This window comes from Leptonotus elevatus, chromosome 11 (assembly GCF_054856555.1).
Source record: "Leptonotus elevatus isolate MCC_2025b chromosome 11, RoL_Lele_1.0, whole genome shotgun sequence".
NCBI classification, from domain to species: Eukaryota; Metazoa; Chordata; class Actinopteri; order Syngnathiformes; family Syngnathidae; genus Leptonotus; species Leptonotus elevatus.
This window is the reverse complement of record NC_141249.1, coordinates 6982181-6998559: the sequence shown is the minus strand read 5'-3', so window position 1 is coordinate 6998559 and position 16379 is coordinate 6982181. Positions and strand designations below refer to the sequence as shown.

At 39.6% G+C, this 16379-nt stretch overlaps 1 protein-coding gene across 1 annotated transcript in view; it reads left to right on the top strand.

Moving 5' to 3' along the window:
- Positions 1-2927: 2927 nt before the first annotated feature.
- Positions 2928-16379, top strand: part of nek7 (NIMA-related kinase 7) — a 70926-nt gene continuing 57474 nt past the window's right edge. Inside the window, exon 1 of the mRNA XM_086089875.1 lies at positions 2928-3263. The gene's annotated coding sequence lies outside the window, so the exon portion shown is untranslated. The remainder of the gene's footprint in view (positions 3264-16379) is intronic.

Below are 16379 nucleotides of genomic sequence, written 5' to 3'. Positions count from 1 at the left end.
GAGCGCAGCAAGCTTTTATCAAAGTCATGTAAGCTGATCAATTCCACATGCCAGGCTGCAATATGCACTTCCATTTTTGTCAATATGCCCGTCTTGATTTTCACAATTATACAATGTGTTTGGATACTTTGCATACAGTCATGAAATCATAAGCTAGAGTGGATATCGTGTAACTGTGTGTGTTCCCATCCATTAAAGGATTCTACATTGACACAGTGCTGAAGGATAATCATTCCTGTTCACTGTTCGGCTTTGAGTTTAGATGATGAGACACGCAAAAATGTCTCAGCCACAGGATACAAATATATATTTTTTCAGAATTGTGTTAAAGACTGTAAAATTTGGACAGCCAGACTTCTGTGAAAAGTGAACTCCATCATCCAAGCATTTAATTCCGGTGTTATACGATACAGTTTAGCAATTAGCATGACTTCTCCATTTTTCCACGTAATGCCTTTGTTAAAACAATACTGGTCAGTAGTGTATCTTTTTCGCCGCCATGGAGGCAATGATTACTGACTTAACAGCAACTCCACAATGTGTTTAACCGCACTAGTAGCCAGCCGAAGCCAGTTGCTAACTAGATGGTGCAGCGTAAGTATAGCATCAAGCTTGCCTTGACCTCTTGCTACTTAACTCATTCACTGCCATTGACGGCTATAGACGTCAAAAACCCATCTTAACTATTTCTATTAGTTTAACATTTTTTTCCACTTTTAACAAGAGTATGAAAACCTAGAAAAAAAAATGTTTATTATACATTTAGATTAATGCGATTAATTTGTGAGTTAACTAGTGAAGTCATTTTAATCGCCTGACACCCCAATTTTTTAAATAAGCTTTTTCTTATATATATATATATATATAATCAAGTAATCATTTGGAGCCATTTTTTTTAAATATAAAACTGTCCAAATGCTCTGGTTTCAGCATATCAACTGTGACTGATTTCTGTAGTCCTTCATTTAAAAAAAAAAGAAAAGATTATTAAAAACTAGGGGCGTCAGGCAATTAAAAGTTTTAATTGTAATTAATCAAATGACTTCACTAGTTAACGCATGATTAATCACAAATTTTATATTTGTTCTGTATGAAAAAAATCTAAATCTAGGTTTTCATACTCTTGTTAACAAAAATGGAAAAAAATGTTAAACTAATAGAAATAGTTAAAATTGATTTTTGACGTCTATAGCCGTCAATGGCAGTGAATGAGTTAATTGCACAGAAGTGATTTGAGTGTGTTCAGCACAGTGAAGCTTTTTGGGACAGTCTCAGCAGTTCAGTTATCAGAAAAATCTATCTATGATTCTCAGTTTTGCTTTTCAATGTGTTTTAATAACGAGATTGCTTTCCAAAGGGCGGCATGGTGACGGACTAGTTAGCATGTCCGCCTCCCAGTGCTGAGGGTGTGAGATCGAGTCCGGGCTTCGCCCTTCCTGGGTGGAGTTTGCATGTTCTCCCCGTGCCTGCGTGGCTTTTGTCCAGGTTCTCCAGTTTTCTCCCACATTCCACATTCCAAAGACATGCGCGGCAGGTTAATTGTACACTCTAAAATTGTCCCTAGGTGTGAATAGTTGTTTGTCTCTGTGCGCCTTGAATTGGCTGGCAACCAGTTAAGGGTTTACCCCCGCCTACTGCCCGAAGCCAGCTGGGATAGGCACCCCTGTGAGGAATAAGCGGTTCTGCAAATGGATGGATGGATGGATGGATATTTTCCAAAGTAAAAGCAGATGTTTTCAAATCAATCACAAACATGCTTTCATGAGGGACAACAGAAATCAGACAATATTTACTGCTGGTGGAAATTCAGAGGATTTTAACAATTTTAAGTTAAACAAGATCTCTGAATTGTTTATCAACATAGTTGTCGATTAACTTGATATTCGATTAGTTGTTGATAATCGATTAATTGTTGCACCTCAAAATATTATTAATCTATGTGACAATGCTGATTGGAGATAGACCCATATGTTTTTTGTTTTGTTTTCAGGGCCAATACTGACTATTAGTCGTCAAAAAGGCATCATTTTTTCATTAAAAGGGAAAATGTTGGTGTCAAAATTTAAAAAATTACAAACTTCAACTCTTAACTGTGTCAAAATGTTATTCGATATATGTTTATTGAACAACTTTTCAGATTTTCAAAATGTGGATCTTAGACAATAGACATATCAAAAAAGGTAAATTAAAACAACAAAAGTTAAATGACAGCTTAAACAAGTAAATAGCTCCATATTGTTTTCTGCAGTAATAAAGATATGCAAATTTTAAAAATATCTTAAATGTTACATTTTCACTTACCGGTAGTTTTAATTTCATACAGAAACAAAAGGTGCAGTCTTCTTCCATCTTTTGCAGTTTAACTTAAAATGTAAACAGTTCCCTGAAGTTACATTGTTTTAAACTAATCTATTATCAGATTTATTAAAAAAAATAAAAAAATAAGCTGATATGCCCATATTCTTCAAAATGCTGATAATAGTGGCACAAATAATCGGCCCAGCCGATACTTGGTCTCTCTCTATATGATCATGTTAATGATTTCTCCCAATAGTCATAAAGAATGATCTAACAAGGTAGGAAACAGACACATCTAAAATACTTTATTTAATTAAATCACTTCTATAACATTTCTAGGAAATCACAATGCCCCACCACCGGTGAACTAATTTTGGAACAAATCCAAATGTGGTCGGTCTTAGGGGCAAACTCAGGGCATGCAAACTCTACTCAAGAAGATATAGCTTATTTTGTGTAAATGTGTTTTGCTGAAATGTATGGAATGTTTGTTGGCCGGCCAAACAATAAAGAACTTAAAACCAAACCAGCGCGTCAAGGACGTGATCAGATGACAAGGCCGACGTGGGAGGCTTGGAGCGGTTTGTGCGGAGTCTCGCGGTATTTGACAGCACTCCGGGAATGCTACCTTGTTTACATTGGTGGCACGCGGGTCAGGAGTGTTGCGGCTGCTGGGGGGCCTAGCGGACGAACTGCCTGCCTGCCTTTCACAACACGCACACAACCGCACTGACACGGCGGCAGCGGTTGCAGCACTTTCTCTCCCGTCCCCCGCAAGACCCCAAAAACTTTTCAGCGTTTCGGCAAGCAACAAGAGACCGAGCCAGGCGACTTTTTACTCACCCCCACCCCCACCCCCCCTCGGACAGGAAAGGGAAAGCCCGAAAAGAGACGAGCGCCGTAACAATCAGTGGAGTGTCTGCGCGTGAAGAAGGAATAGCTTAGCAACAGAGTCCCACTTCCTGGTAAGTCCTCACACAGCTGACCGTGAACTTAGCAAAACTACTCTGGAGCGGCTAATGAGCTGGTTCTCAACTGTTTATCCGATCTGTTTTGGACAAGGCTGGGACGGGACACTCGTTAGACGTTTGCCCGTGTTGCCACAGTCGATGTTTAAAGAAGAGCTTCACATTTGAAGGGAAACAAGTTTGAGGGAAGTTCGTTGGCTAGCTTAGCCTGCCCGAGGCTAGCACGTAGCAACGCTAACTTTCGCTGCATTCAAGTTCATCAGACTTGAAGCAACTAATGTCACTGTCACTTCAGTACGATACAGTGTGCTTCCAGTCAAATATGTTCGGACGCGACTGAAGCTGCAGAATACAATAATGTAGCGACTTGTTGAATCCATGCACAGATTTCACATGATGCAACGTAATAGCCCGTGGGCTGTGTAGTGTACTCGTGTAATTACTTTCCACACCAATATACTTTTAAGCCCTTGATTTTTTAAGACGTGTCTTTGACTTTACATAATTATGAGGTTGCATTATGGGTGATTTGCAAGGGGAGACGCGCTTCTGTGTGGTTATTACGTCTTCAAGTAAATCACGTGTCTGTCTCAACCAACTCTCATTCAGACAAACTCGTGTTGACAGATGCTCACTTGCAAGGCCATCAAATCGTTAACCTCTTAATGATCGGTCAAAAACATTAAGTAGGTATGTAGTTTTAACGTAAACGTGTGTGGGTAATTTAGAAGATGGATTGATTACCATGAAACCAGCATTAATAATTAACAGACGATCCCAATCATCTAGATGACATTTTCCTGTGATAAATATTAATTCTTTGACTGCCAACCATTTTCAGAATAGAGAACATGTGGGTGCCAGCTGATTTAGAGCATTTTGACTGATCTTTCAAGGTCCACAGAAAAATTTGTGTTTGGATGGAATGGTATGGAAACACAGATGAAAAGAATGAATGAAATGAAAGATTGAACTTTCACCTTCCATCAAAAAAATAGTTTGTTTCTACCTCATTCAGTTTTTCAGTAATCAACAATAGAAAATAGGTTAGTTTCACCCAAATGCTCTGTTTTGGACCAAAATACGTAGAAATCAAGCTTTTTGTGAAACTATATTATTTCATGCACCCTAGTGAATTTGACACTTTTTTTCCCCCATGAATGATGCCACAAACACCTTAACAGTGCTTTACTTCTATAAAACACTACCACCAACAATGAAAAAGTGTTTTTTGATAGCAAAATACGTTTATTTACGTTCAACAGTGTAACAATTTGACAAAACAATTTGGCAAACTATTTACAAATGTGTGCATGTGTGGTGTGTGTGTATGTGTTACTATTTACAATTGTATGGATGTTTCAACTACACTATTTTTCTTTTTGTGTGGTATATTGTGTAACACCCCTCTGCGTGCAAGGGGACGCAGCAGGATTTGCACCACAGATTAGTTTCACTGCGATTGCCCCTTCGCGTGCAGACCCTACACTTTCTTGCCGGCCTTTTTTTCCGGGGAGTAGCAGGTATGTACTGCAGTGTGTTTGGCCATGTTGCCATCAAGTCTACTCTCAGGATCATGATACGGTGACCTGGTGTTACGTCTGGCTTCCTCATGCCCTTCAGTTCCTATACCTGCAACAACGTCCTCCTCCTCCTTGTCTTGTGGTAACAGCCACCCTCTCACCACCTAGCTGGATAAACTCTAAAAAGTGTTGGCACTTCCCAGGATTTTTTGTTTTGTGCAGGATATATGCATTGAACATGCATATTTGAAATAGATAGGCAACACATTTTTTGTGCCATTTCAATGTTTTCCGCGTGAATGGGTGGTAAGAGATGTTCTGATCCATCTTATCCACTCCATTCATAGTGGCATTGTAGTCCAGAACCAGTGTCTTCTCCGTGATCAGACTGTACCCACTCCTCCGATGAATATGCATTGGACTCAGGGTACTCTTCATCGTCCGATTGAACGTCCGCCTGTGCAGAAGCGCTCGGTTGTGCACCACGTTTTCCGGTGTTAGCATCGCTAGCCGGTGAGGCTTTACGACGTGGTCGAAGCCGCCACGTCAACGCTTCAACTCCGGCGTCAACCTCAGAGTCACCATCATCATCATCAATGTGCTCTTTAGCACTGGTCGATGCTTTTCGTCTTTGAAAAAAATGCTCAAGCGTGAGCTGCTTGCAACCGCTCGCCATTTTCGCTTCCTCAGCCATTCTCCCCTCAACACTCTAGCTCCACCTCACGTCTTCTACTACTGACTCCTACCCGATCTTGTCCAAAAAGAGTCATTGCTGCCATCTAGTGCCCATAAATAGTTATTATACTAACTCGATCTGCTTGATACTTTGAGCACAGCTGGCCAAGGCTTTCCTCCACCCGTTTCCATTAAAAAACTTAGTTAACGTCTTTTAACGTTTTTGGCGGCACTCATTTGGATTTTACGAAACGTTATTAAACGTTTTTGGCGGTCAAAAAGTTAAGAAAGTAGTGAAAATGCACCAATTTTTGGACGAGGTCTTAAAGGGACTGCAACATGAAAAATTAACTTTTTGGAGCTTTTAGCCATGTTAAAATGCTAATTCCTCACCAAAAACATGACCAAAGTTGTGTTTTCCTTTATTCGCCCATGTATGAGAAATTCTAGGTTATTCTGCTCTCCAAGCACCCTCCCAACCTGAGAAAACAAGCTGTTGGCACGGTTTGACGTCATTGCGTGCGGCCACACCCCAGCACCGCCTCTGCGGACTAAACGCACGCCCACTTTCTCTGAGACCTTACGCCATAGGATAATGACAAAAGTAGCCTTTATCAATAAACATTGTCCAAATTAATTTGAAGCAATCAATTCTTCTTCACATTTGCAATGCCAAAGTGCAATGAAATGACAATTGGCTGTCTTAAAATCCATTTAAATGAATGGATGGTGTATAGTGGATAGTGCGCTCACCCCATAGACACCAGGGCGTGGGTTCGCGGCCCGCTGTGGTGCTTTTTTTCCCCTCCTCCTTCTCTTCTCTAACCTCTCCTCCCCTCCTTTTCCACGATTTCTTGCGGCAAGGACCCGTTTTATTTCAAATGTTTATTCAAGAATTGATGGCTTGCGTGACCAAACGCAGAGATCTAGCAGCCTGAAATTTAGAGCCAATTTTAAAAATCGGTTTAAAACCTACTATCTGTTTGTTTGGTGGGAGTTGAACCGAGCGTTTGACTTCCGGGTAAGAAAAATAGCCCCTGAAATAACTCTTATTTCATAAGAAATTACATCGCAATTGTGTCAAAGGTAAGATTTCATCATTATATGCCTATAGTTAACTGTGGAAGGGCTTAAAATACCATGGCGTAGTCCTTTTAATGCAAAGGCAGTGGGGATGGAGGTTTTAGGTGTGACATTTTTAGTGGAATTCTATTTTGAAACTTCCAATACTTTATTAATTGTTATCCTAGTTCACTGACAAGCTTTCTAAGTACAGAAACAGACAACAACAATGATGTTAATTATGCTGAATTAGGTGATCACAGTCACTGAGTGAAATCATATGTAGATCTCAGCATAACAAAAATCGTAATTTGAAAACGGCAATAAATATCGAATTGAAAATTTCTACATTAAATAATCTGAAAGCCCCCTTTTAGTAAATATAATGTACAAAATGTAAAATAATGTGAATATATAAGTAAGGCAAAAAATAATCATTTATAAAAGATGTATGTAAATTGACCAATTCACTTCAAATTTGTCAGAAGCATAAAACAAAAATTTAAAAAGTATAGCCATTTTGATTTGAAGAATGTCTTCACTTAGGTAAGAATTTTTGACAGGGGTTTGTCAATTAAAACTCTGGGAAATATTGACCGACTCTTGCTTGTAGTTGATCTTTTGAGAAATGTTGAAGTCGTGATTAAAACCTAAGACACCTGCTCGACATCATTGTTAGTTGTTTATAGTGGTAAGATGAAAAACACGAATATGGTGAGACAAAGAAAACTGCGGTAAGGTTGCATTGCCTTTCAATGTGCAAACATGACGTGGCTTGTTGTGTGGCCGTTTTTTAGTCATTCAGCTGCAGATGTAGCGAATGTCACAATAAATGTTGGCATGATACACATGAATTTGCGCAATGATGATATGTGAAGTGTCAAAAGATGCACAACACTGATGTTTGGAGCACAGATGTAGAGTGACTGATTTTTTAAATTTATTTTACATTTTAACATTTTGTATCATGTAAAATTTATTGAATTTATAATTATATTTTATACTAAGGTGACATGGTAGAGAGTGGTTAGCACATCTGCCTCACAATTGTCGGGTTCTGGCTTAGACTTTCTCCCAGTGCTTGCGTGGGTTTTCTTTGGGTACTGCTGCTCTTTCCCACCTTCCAAAAAACATGCATGTTTGGTTCATAAAAGACTGACATTAATTGTCCATAGCTGTGAATGGTTGTTTGTAGAGGTGGGCATTTCCGTCTATCCGTCGGTCCCTGTTGTTGACAGATGCCCAAATTTTGTTGAGAGCCTACATTTTCGTCAAATGCTTTTTAATGCTAAGCCTCGAAAAAACACACGGACTGGGAAGGGCCGCGTGTACTGACCCGGATCGACGGACGAAAACCTGCTTCAGTTGGTGCTCAGTTTGTGTATTTTTTCGCAGCTTTGCATCATGAAGCACTCGACGAAAATGGGAGCATCTCTCAACATCGGTGCCGTCGGGGAGACGGAAATGCAGACCCATGGTTGTTTGTATACACGTACCCTGCATTTATTGACTGGCGACCAGTCCTGGGTTTGTACCCTGCGTCTTGTGAGATGGGATAGTTTTCAGCTCACTAGCGACCCTTATGAGGAGTGTCATGGAAAAGACATTTATAGATATCTATTTTATTTAAACCTTAACTAGCATTCACAAAACTTGGCAGAAGCAACTCAAATATATAGTTTTATTTGTTTTATAGTTTTATAGTTAAATAGTGTCAACATGCGGGAGTTTTTTTTGTGTCATGTGGCTGTCCATCTATCCATCCAATTTTATTTATTTTTTGTAATTGCTTTTCCTGAGCAGGGTAAGCTAGAACCTACACCATCTCACAAGAGGCGGGGTACGCAATGGGCTGGTAGCCAGCCAACCACAGGCCATGTAAACAAGAAAAATGCATTTTCCCCACCAAGTTGGATTTGTGGCCTTTTTAATCGTTGGTTATAGATTGGATATCCGCTTTGTGGCCATGCAAGATGAATAAGGATGGTCAGATCCGAATCCGTGTGGTTCTTTCCTCCTTTGAGCCATGTTGTCGTTAGGCAGTGCTGGCAGCATGATAAAACCATACTGTGTCTGTTGAGAGGGAAAGGACAAAAGAAGCTTGTTTGATTTGGCAATGTAAGTGTGTGTGTATTTAAGAGTTTGTTGCATTCAGCAGTTTTACAAATGTGCACATTTTAAATTGTGGTTGTTGACACATATGGTTGCTTAATCAAAACTATCTCTGTACGTGCATCAGCATGACCACGTACTTTGCACAACTGCCTCTGGTTCCGTGTTTGTACCATTTTTATCAATGCCAGTGTAATACATTGGCACATATTTTTTAGCATATAAAAGTAGCTATTGAATGTATTTTTGGGTGGTTTAATGTTGATGTGAGTGAGCACTGAGCAACGGTATATGAGAGAAATATAAGGCATAATACAATTTTGAACAAAGCTATGGCTAAACAAACTAAAACAGCGTCTCTATCAGATTAAAGATTGTGGTTGGCAAACTTTTGACTGGCATTACTGGACGGATGTTGTGCAGATGTGCAGAATGACAATTGCTCACCACAAAGCATAGTGGAATGGAAGCAGGATATGTTTGTAAAAAACAATAATTTACTTTGAATTACCAGTTCCCCAATGTATGTGTTTTTGAGTTCAGAGTTGTCGCTTGGTTGATTTTTGCTGCACACATTACTGCGCTTGAATCTAGGGTTGTCACTATCGAATCTTTTTAGAATCGATTCCTATCGATTATTCTATCGAATAATACCCCGTCCCACCATAAGATTGTAATTTTTACGGTAAACAAACACTGACTACCATTTAGTAAACATATATATCATATCTACGTTACACATGTAAGTGTCTTAAAAGTCACTTACAGATGATGCAATACTAGTCCATGAGTAAATGACTGGAGCTGTCTGTGTTAGCTACAATGAGCTCAATAACTTCCTGTCCACTGCGCGAGTCTGCAAAAGAGGTCTGTGTCGAAACATGGACGGCGCCGCAAACATGGTTCCATCAGAGCTTTGAGTTACACATTTATTTTTAAAGTCGACTATTGGAATTGTGATTTCGATCAAAAAACAAAAAAAACATTTCAGCCCAAGCGTGTACGTACGGGCACTGGGACAATGAGTGTCTTGGTGTTGAGCTGTAAGCAGTTTTCTGTACTTCATATTTAAAGGCGCAGTGTGTAATAAGTGACCATTAGATGTCACTATAGCATAGAATGCAGCCGGAATATATGCAATTAGAAGCAGGCAGGTGGGTGCGCACTACAGTGGCTTAGAGAAAACAGACTTCGCAAGCCAACTCGGCGAGCCACGGCCACTTGGAAGCTGGTGTGAAACCCGGCGAGCGACTGCTAAAGACTGAGAGAGCTGGATTTAGCCGGAGCAGCTAACAAGAGTGGCTAGTGGGAGCTAGTCGCAGCCAGAGGCTAGAGTAGCTAACAAGCGGGAGAAGCGAGTTTAAAAAAAATTAAATAAAAGGCTTGTGAGAGCAAAGCAGAAGGTGACAAGTGACGGGAGCATGAATCACGGACTTAGCGACAACCACATGAGCAGCGTTCAACCCATTAGGTCAGACACACGACACGAGCACCACCAGAGCTAACTACGTTCACAAAGTTGTCCTTTGGACATCCGTAGCAGGAAGATGGCGGAGAAACATGGCAACCTCTAGCTAGTATGATGAGACTACAAATTAAATTATGTTTATGCAATACAAAGTAAGAAATAACTCAATTATTAACGTGGATTCGCTCGTTGCGCTTGGGCTCGGCCCCTATTCTCCGCAAGTAGCGGTGGCCTTCTGTATTTAGGAATTGGCTGTCGTTTTGGAGAAATTGCTTTTAAAATATTAAGTCTGTTTGAAAATGGTATTCATGTTCCTGTTTTCCACTAAATATTTCACCATTTATACCATCACATTTGGCAACGCTAGAGGGATGATTCAGTTGAGGGTGAGTGGGAGCAGACATACCTTGTTGACCTAATAATTACTCACTTCTTTGTTGCCACATTTGATCATCGTCAAAGGCTCCGTACAAGATTGAGACTCCCAGCGTCATCTTGAACACTGACTGGCTCAGTGAAGTTGACTGTCAGCTGTCAAGGAGTGTTGTCATGAACCGGATGAACGACAGCTGCTGCCAAATGTCTGTATCAGTCGCTGTGATTTAGAAGCTCAGCCAGGACAAAATAATTATGAATGAATGTCATTAAGTTTAACCATGCTTAAAGTTGGGGACAACAGCCAAGATATATACTGTATATATTTTTTTGCACACCTCAAAAAAGTACCTGGAAAGAAGAACTTTAAAAACAAGGCATGGTTTTGTTTTTGAGTATTCATGGAGATGCTGGCTAGCATTATTTTCAGGGGGAGGACAAGGTCAGTGTCTCTCTTCCACCCCACCCCCCAACCCCCAACCCCCTCAGTTGAACTTTTTAGTCTATTCTGTATTTGACCAAAACATGCAGTTGTAGTGTCATTTTTGTCATAAAGAGTTTTTACTGTTGTAGGTTATACAAAAATGTCCACTCCTTGATGTGTAGAAATCTGCATGTTGGACTCAGAGCAGTGATTTAGTGCAATGGAATTCACCAATTCAGTCAGAAGTTCCCATTTTAGCCCTAAAGCTGGCCCCTCTCCTGTATTGAGGATCAGATGAGACATTTGTCATCTGACCACTTTAACTAAATTTTTGCTTTTGGGCATTTTTGTCTGTAACAAAAACACAAATATTAGCTTTCTTCCTTCACAAAGCATATTTGAAGACGCGTCCTTAGGCCATTTTGAGCTACATTTAACACCGTCTCTTGGATGATGTCAAAGACCATGGCCGGGCATTACACAGAACAGATACTGGCAATGCTGGCAAAGCAAGCCTTATGCATCCTTGGTGTTCCAACTTTGCGAAATTTTAAGTTTCAAGTGAAACATTTAAATACATCTTCCCCTTTCTGGCTCTGTTTGGTTAAAGTTTAGATTAAGGTCTTTGGCAACGAGAGTGCTATTCAAGCAGCTTCTTACACTCTCTTGAAACGGCCCTGTTCATCAATATTTGTGCATCTCTCTCTTTCTTCTTCAGTATGGAGGGTCATGGGTGTTTCAAGCATTCAAATCAGACGATGCCTTGCAGCCCCTTGTGTCTCGTGAACACTTTTCACATCACTGTGGAACCGAAGCCTTCCCTCACTGGGCTCAGTGATACTCTGCAGGGAAAAGACTACAAAGACATGCAAAGGCAAAAGTTACTGACCTTGGACCTTGTTTGAAGTTAATGAAATAGTTTTAGTGCTGCTGGGTCATTTTATGTCATGACCACGCAATCTTTTTTATGCAGTTTTTTTTGTTCAAACCTGTTCAATTTTTAAAGAGATACTTGACTGATTGAGCTATATTCAGCAGTAAAAAGTAAATATTTTGTCTAGAATGAATTTGATAACTTCAATGTTTTTCATGTTCAATTAATACCTTTAAAAACTAATTTTTACACTTGCCGCCAATTGAAGATGACATCACCTGTGCTGAGGAAGTAGGTAATGACCAATCATAGCTCACCTGTTTTCTGGGTTTGGTCAGCAAACTGAGCCATGATTGGTTGTTACCTACTTTATTTTAAAATTTGAAAAAGGTGCAAATGTATAAATTTTAACAACTCAAAATTTGTATTAATAATCCTTTTTTCTTTTGACGATTATGCTGATTTGGTAATTGTAGAGTGTAATTGAAATTGTAATTTAATTTCAATTAATTGCACAGCCCTAAATTATATTGTCGTTTATCATAGTTTCTGGGAAAATACAGCGTTCTAAAAATGTGTGATTGCGATAGGCCTATCAGAGAGAGCAAATAGCTGTAGATAAGATTATAAGAATGGCGGACTCTTAAATTGAGGCTTGATGTGTGCAAAAATCATAACCAACAGTCAACACAGAGTAATTTAAGCACCAATATTTTAGAATAAGCTACCTGTCTTGTGGAATTGTGATTCAAATTAAGACATTTATGATGACCAGAATGTTAGTTTGCCACTCAATATTGTCTCGAAAAAGACAGGAAACAATTTTGTAAAAAAGAAGAAGAAAGAATTAACCTACAAAAACTGCAGTGTTTAATGTATTGTAGTTGCAAATTAGGTTTGCTTACAATCTTTGAAAGTGAGGTACTATTTTATTATGCAACCCTATCAGATACCATTGTCTATAATTTGTGATGTCGCCACATCGTGCAGCTGTGATTCAAATTTTGAAATGTCCGAAAACCAGTGGCCAAGACTCAGCCACTTGTGAAATCTTGTGTCATGACCCAACGCACCGCGCGAGTGTTCAGTGGAGTTGGCTTGCATCATTGTTGTTCATAATATTAATATTGCTTACGCTCAGTAGAAGCTGAGGAAAATGCTGCTGTGTATTGCCAAAGCCAAGTTGGCATAATTTGAACTCCGGCGGGAAGACAGCTCTCATGCAGTATTATCAATTTTTATTTTAGATCACTCTCCAATTGTCCCCTGTCCCTCCCATCGCTTTTGATTATCCACTTGCAAAAATACCAATCCCCCGAGGATACAAATCCACTTTCACCGAATGATTACAAGATGCTGGGTGCCACTGTAAACACCACATCAGTGACAATGACAGTATGCATTTGTCATGAGATGAGACGAAAGCAGTATGAATTTGCACTCGTGAACAGATTAAAACAGAGGGAGGGAGAGGGATTTTTTGGTGTTAGTGTGCTATGGGCGTTTGTTTCAGTCTCACCGCAAACGAGCCTTAATGTTTCACACGGGATTTGGAGCACAATGCTGTAAATTAATATGAAAGCATCTTGTTTTGACAGGCTGCTTTGTCCCCTCCCTCTTTGCGCTGTGAAGAGCTGGCAACATTTCCTTTCTGTCTTGCTCTCTTCTTTTTGCCCTTCCACTACATTTTATTACGAAGCTATTGAGATGATCTCAGATTATCATGTTTTTGATGATCTTGAAACCAAAGATCGAGACTCATGGGATGGGTTTTTTATTTTGTATTTATTTTTATTATTACTGGTTAGTATCTATAGGGCTGTCTTTGTATATCTGCTTTAGACCAAGAGTTTAAAGAGATACAATTGAGAACAAAATTATTGCCCCCCCCCCCTACAAAATTTCGTTGTTTTAAAAGAAATTCCCAAGTACTTATAAACAAAGCAACACTTTTTTAACACAGCATTTGTAGACATCCTAGCTTCATTTTGGATGCTTGCATTATTTTAGTTTGGACACAGAATTGAAAATATTTCACAAAAACTACCAGGGTCAAAAATATACTTAAGTCTGTTGAGGGTGCCTCTTCTTAAAAAGTGGAGTTTTATTGGTCTGCAACCTCGCAATCCATTCCTGTGCAGAAATCTGGTGATTGTCTGCGTTCACACTGCAGCTCAATTACGATTTTTTTTCCCACAAGTATCAGATTTTTTTCATGCAGTGTGAACGGTACAATTCCGATTTTTTTCACACCCGACCTGGGCCTCTTTCGTATGTGGATATAAATCGGATGTGTATGCGATGCATGTGCACTGTGAACGCACATCTGATTCATACGTCATACGGAAGGGAGACAGACTACTGATACGTCTGTGAATATACAAAGCTCTTTTTAGTAACTGTGTTAAATTTTCATTCGCCTTTAATTTAATCACACTTGAAACATGAAGCATAAAGTTGACATTAGTGGCGACAGTAGAAATTCAGCCCTGCAGACGGTTCATCACACACGTCAATGACTCGACGTCATCTTCAATGAAATGAAGAGATTGAGGAGTCTCCCCTCATTCCTCCAAAATATTTCTACCTCTTCCAAATTGGATGCCAGCGTAGCGAGGTTGGAAGTTCCAACCTCACTACTCTGGCGTTATGAGATGGAAAAAATGAGTTTGGCGGGTTTTTGCTCTGATTGTAAACACTGACGCTCGAGGAAGCCGAGGACAGCAGCCAAACACGAGCGAGCGTGAAAACGGTCCACCAATCAGGAGTGGGTGTTCACACAGCTTAATTTGCATATGGCACTGATAAAGGTCGCTTGCCTCGTGGCTTGGCTGGAGGGAAAAAGTTGCGTTGAGTCGGGGCCATATTTATTTTCGTAAACTTGACGTCGTTTGTTTAGGGTGCACATCACTCGACGTATGCTCTTTGCGCATGCGAGTCACTTCACGGGCGCGTTGCGTTCACATTGAAGTCTCATATGTTTGTGTAATGTGAACAGTCCTTAAAATGATTGGATTTAACAAAAAATCCGAATTGGGCATCACGCCCTGCAGTGTGAACGCTGCCTATGATTCCTGATTTGGCCAAGTCATTCACCAGTGACTTGGCAGTTGGTCTGGAGTCTTGAGACACATCTCTCACAAGTTTTCTTTCCAGGGTCTTTGAAATCTTTGGCTTCCTACCTCTGCCAGGCTTGTTCTGGACTGTGTGTCTGTCATTGAATCTTTGGATTACACTTCTCACTCCAGTTCTTGACACTTGCAAACACTTTGATGGCTTTGTTTACCCTTCTCCTGCTTTGTGTGCATCAATAATACTTTTTCTCAAGTCCAAGCTGATAACTTTAGTTTTTGGCATGGTGATTTCTCAACAGACAGCTCAATGACTCATACTGAGGCAATTAAACCTTTTTTTTTTTTTTTACTTAAACTTAAAATCCTCTGACTCACCTGATCACCTTTAAGCACATCACCTGTGAAGTTAAATCACATCACTGCACAAAAGTGGTTTGTGCAATCACTTAATTTTCATTTCTTAAAGGGGGCTAATAATAATGTCCCAGGTGTTTTTTGTTTTTTCTTGATTAATTCTGTTTTGGTGTACAAATATAAATAATTTGTGCCTTCTAAAGAAAACTAGTATGTCCAGAAATGCTATGTTAAAAATTTCTTGCTCTGTTTATTTAAAAAAAATAAAAAACTTGTTAAATCTTGAAGAAGCTTCAATTGTCATAGGGGGGCTAATAATTTTGTCCTCAACTGTACTTGACTCACTTAGAATTTTTTTTTAAATATCCCTTTAATATAATTACAGATGCATGATAATACTATTTTCAACCGATACGATAAACCAATAATTTAGAAAGTGCCGCTGTCAATAACCGATAAGTAAGCCGATAATAGTTTGCAAAATGAACTTGAATACAAATGTACTTTTGAGTCCTACTATAAGGCTAACATGTACAAATACATTGAAACATTGTGTAGAGCACCATGAAGCTGAATATGGTTGATATCTCTGCTCCAAGGACAACCAGTAACTCATTGTGAGTTTGCCAAAATAAAAGTTTTAAAAATGCACCAAAAAACTGTGACGGTGTCGTGGAATTTTCAGTAGTTAGGCAAGGTGAATAAAATAGCCTGGAAAACAATTTGTCTTTTGGGTTTCTTTATATTTGAAGCTTCTAATATACACAAGTGTTACAGAGCAGTATGTGAGAGTGTGCGCAGTAAATTATTATGGGAAGATTGTTATGCCACCTGGTTAGGTTTTGGGAGGAGAAAGGGAGGGTCAGGTAGACAGGAAAGCAAGCAGTCTGTTCCGAGCAGGCTTATCAGTCAAGGTCACTTTGATACTGCTTTATGTACAAGAAGTGAAAAGCACATTGTTAAAGAAAATACATCATGGCGACATGGCAGTCGCCATGATGCATCTTCTGTGAACACGAGGTCGCGTGCATTATGACATCACAAATATTCAAGACTACCATAGGAGAGGGGAGGGGTCGAGGGACCAACAGATGGACCAACGTGGCATGTCTATTATTATCGGCGGATTTCTCTATTATTTGGTTTATCTGTATGACGTCAAATTGGTCGAT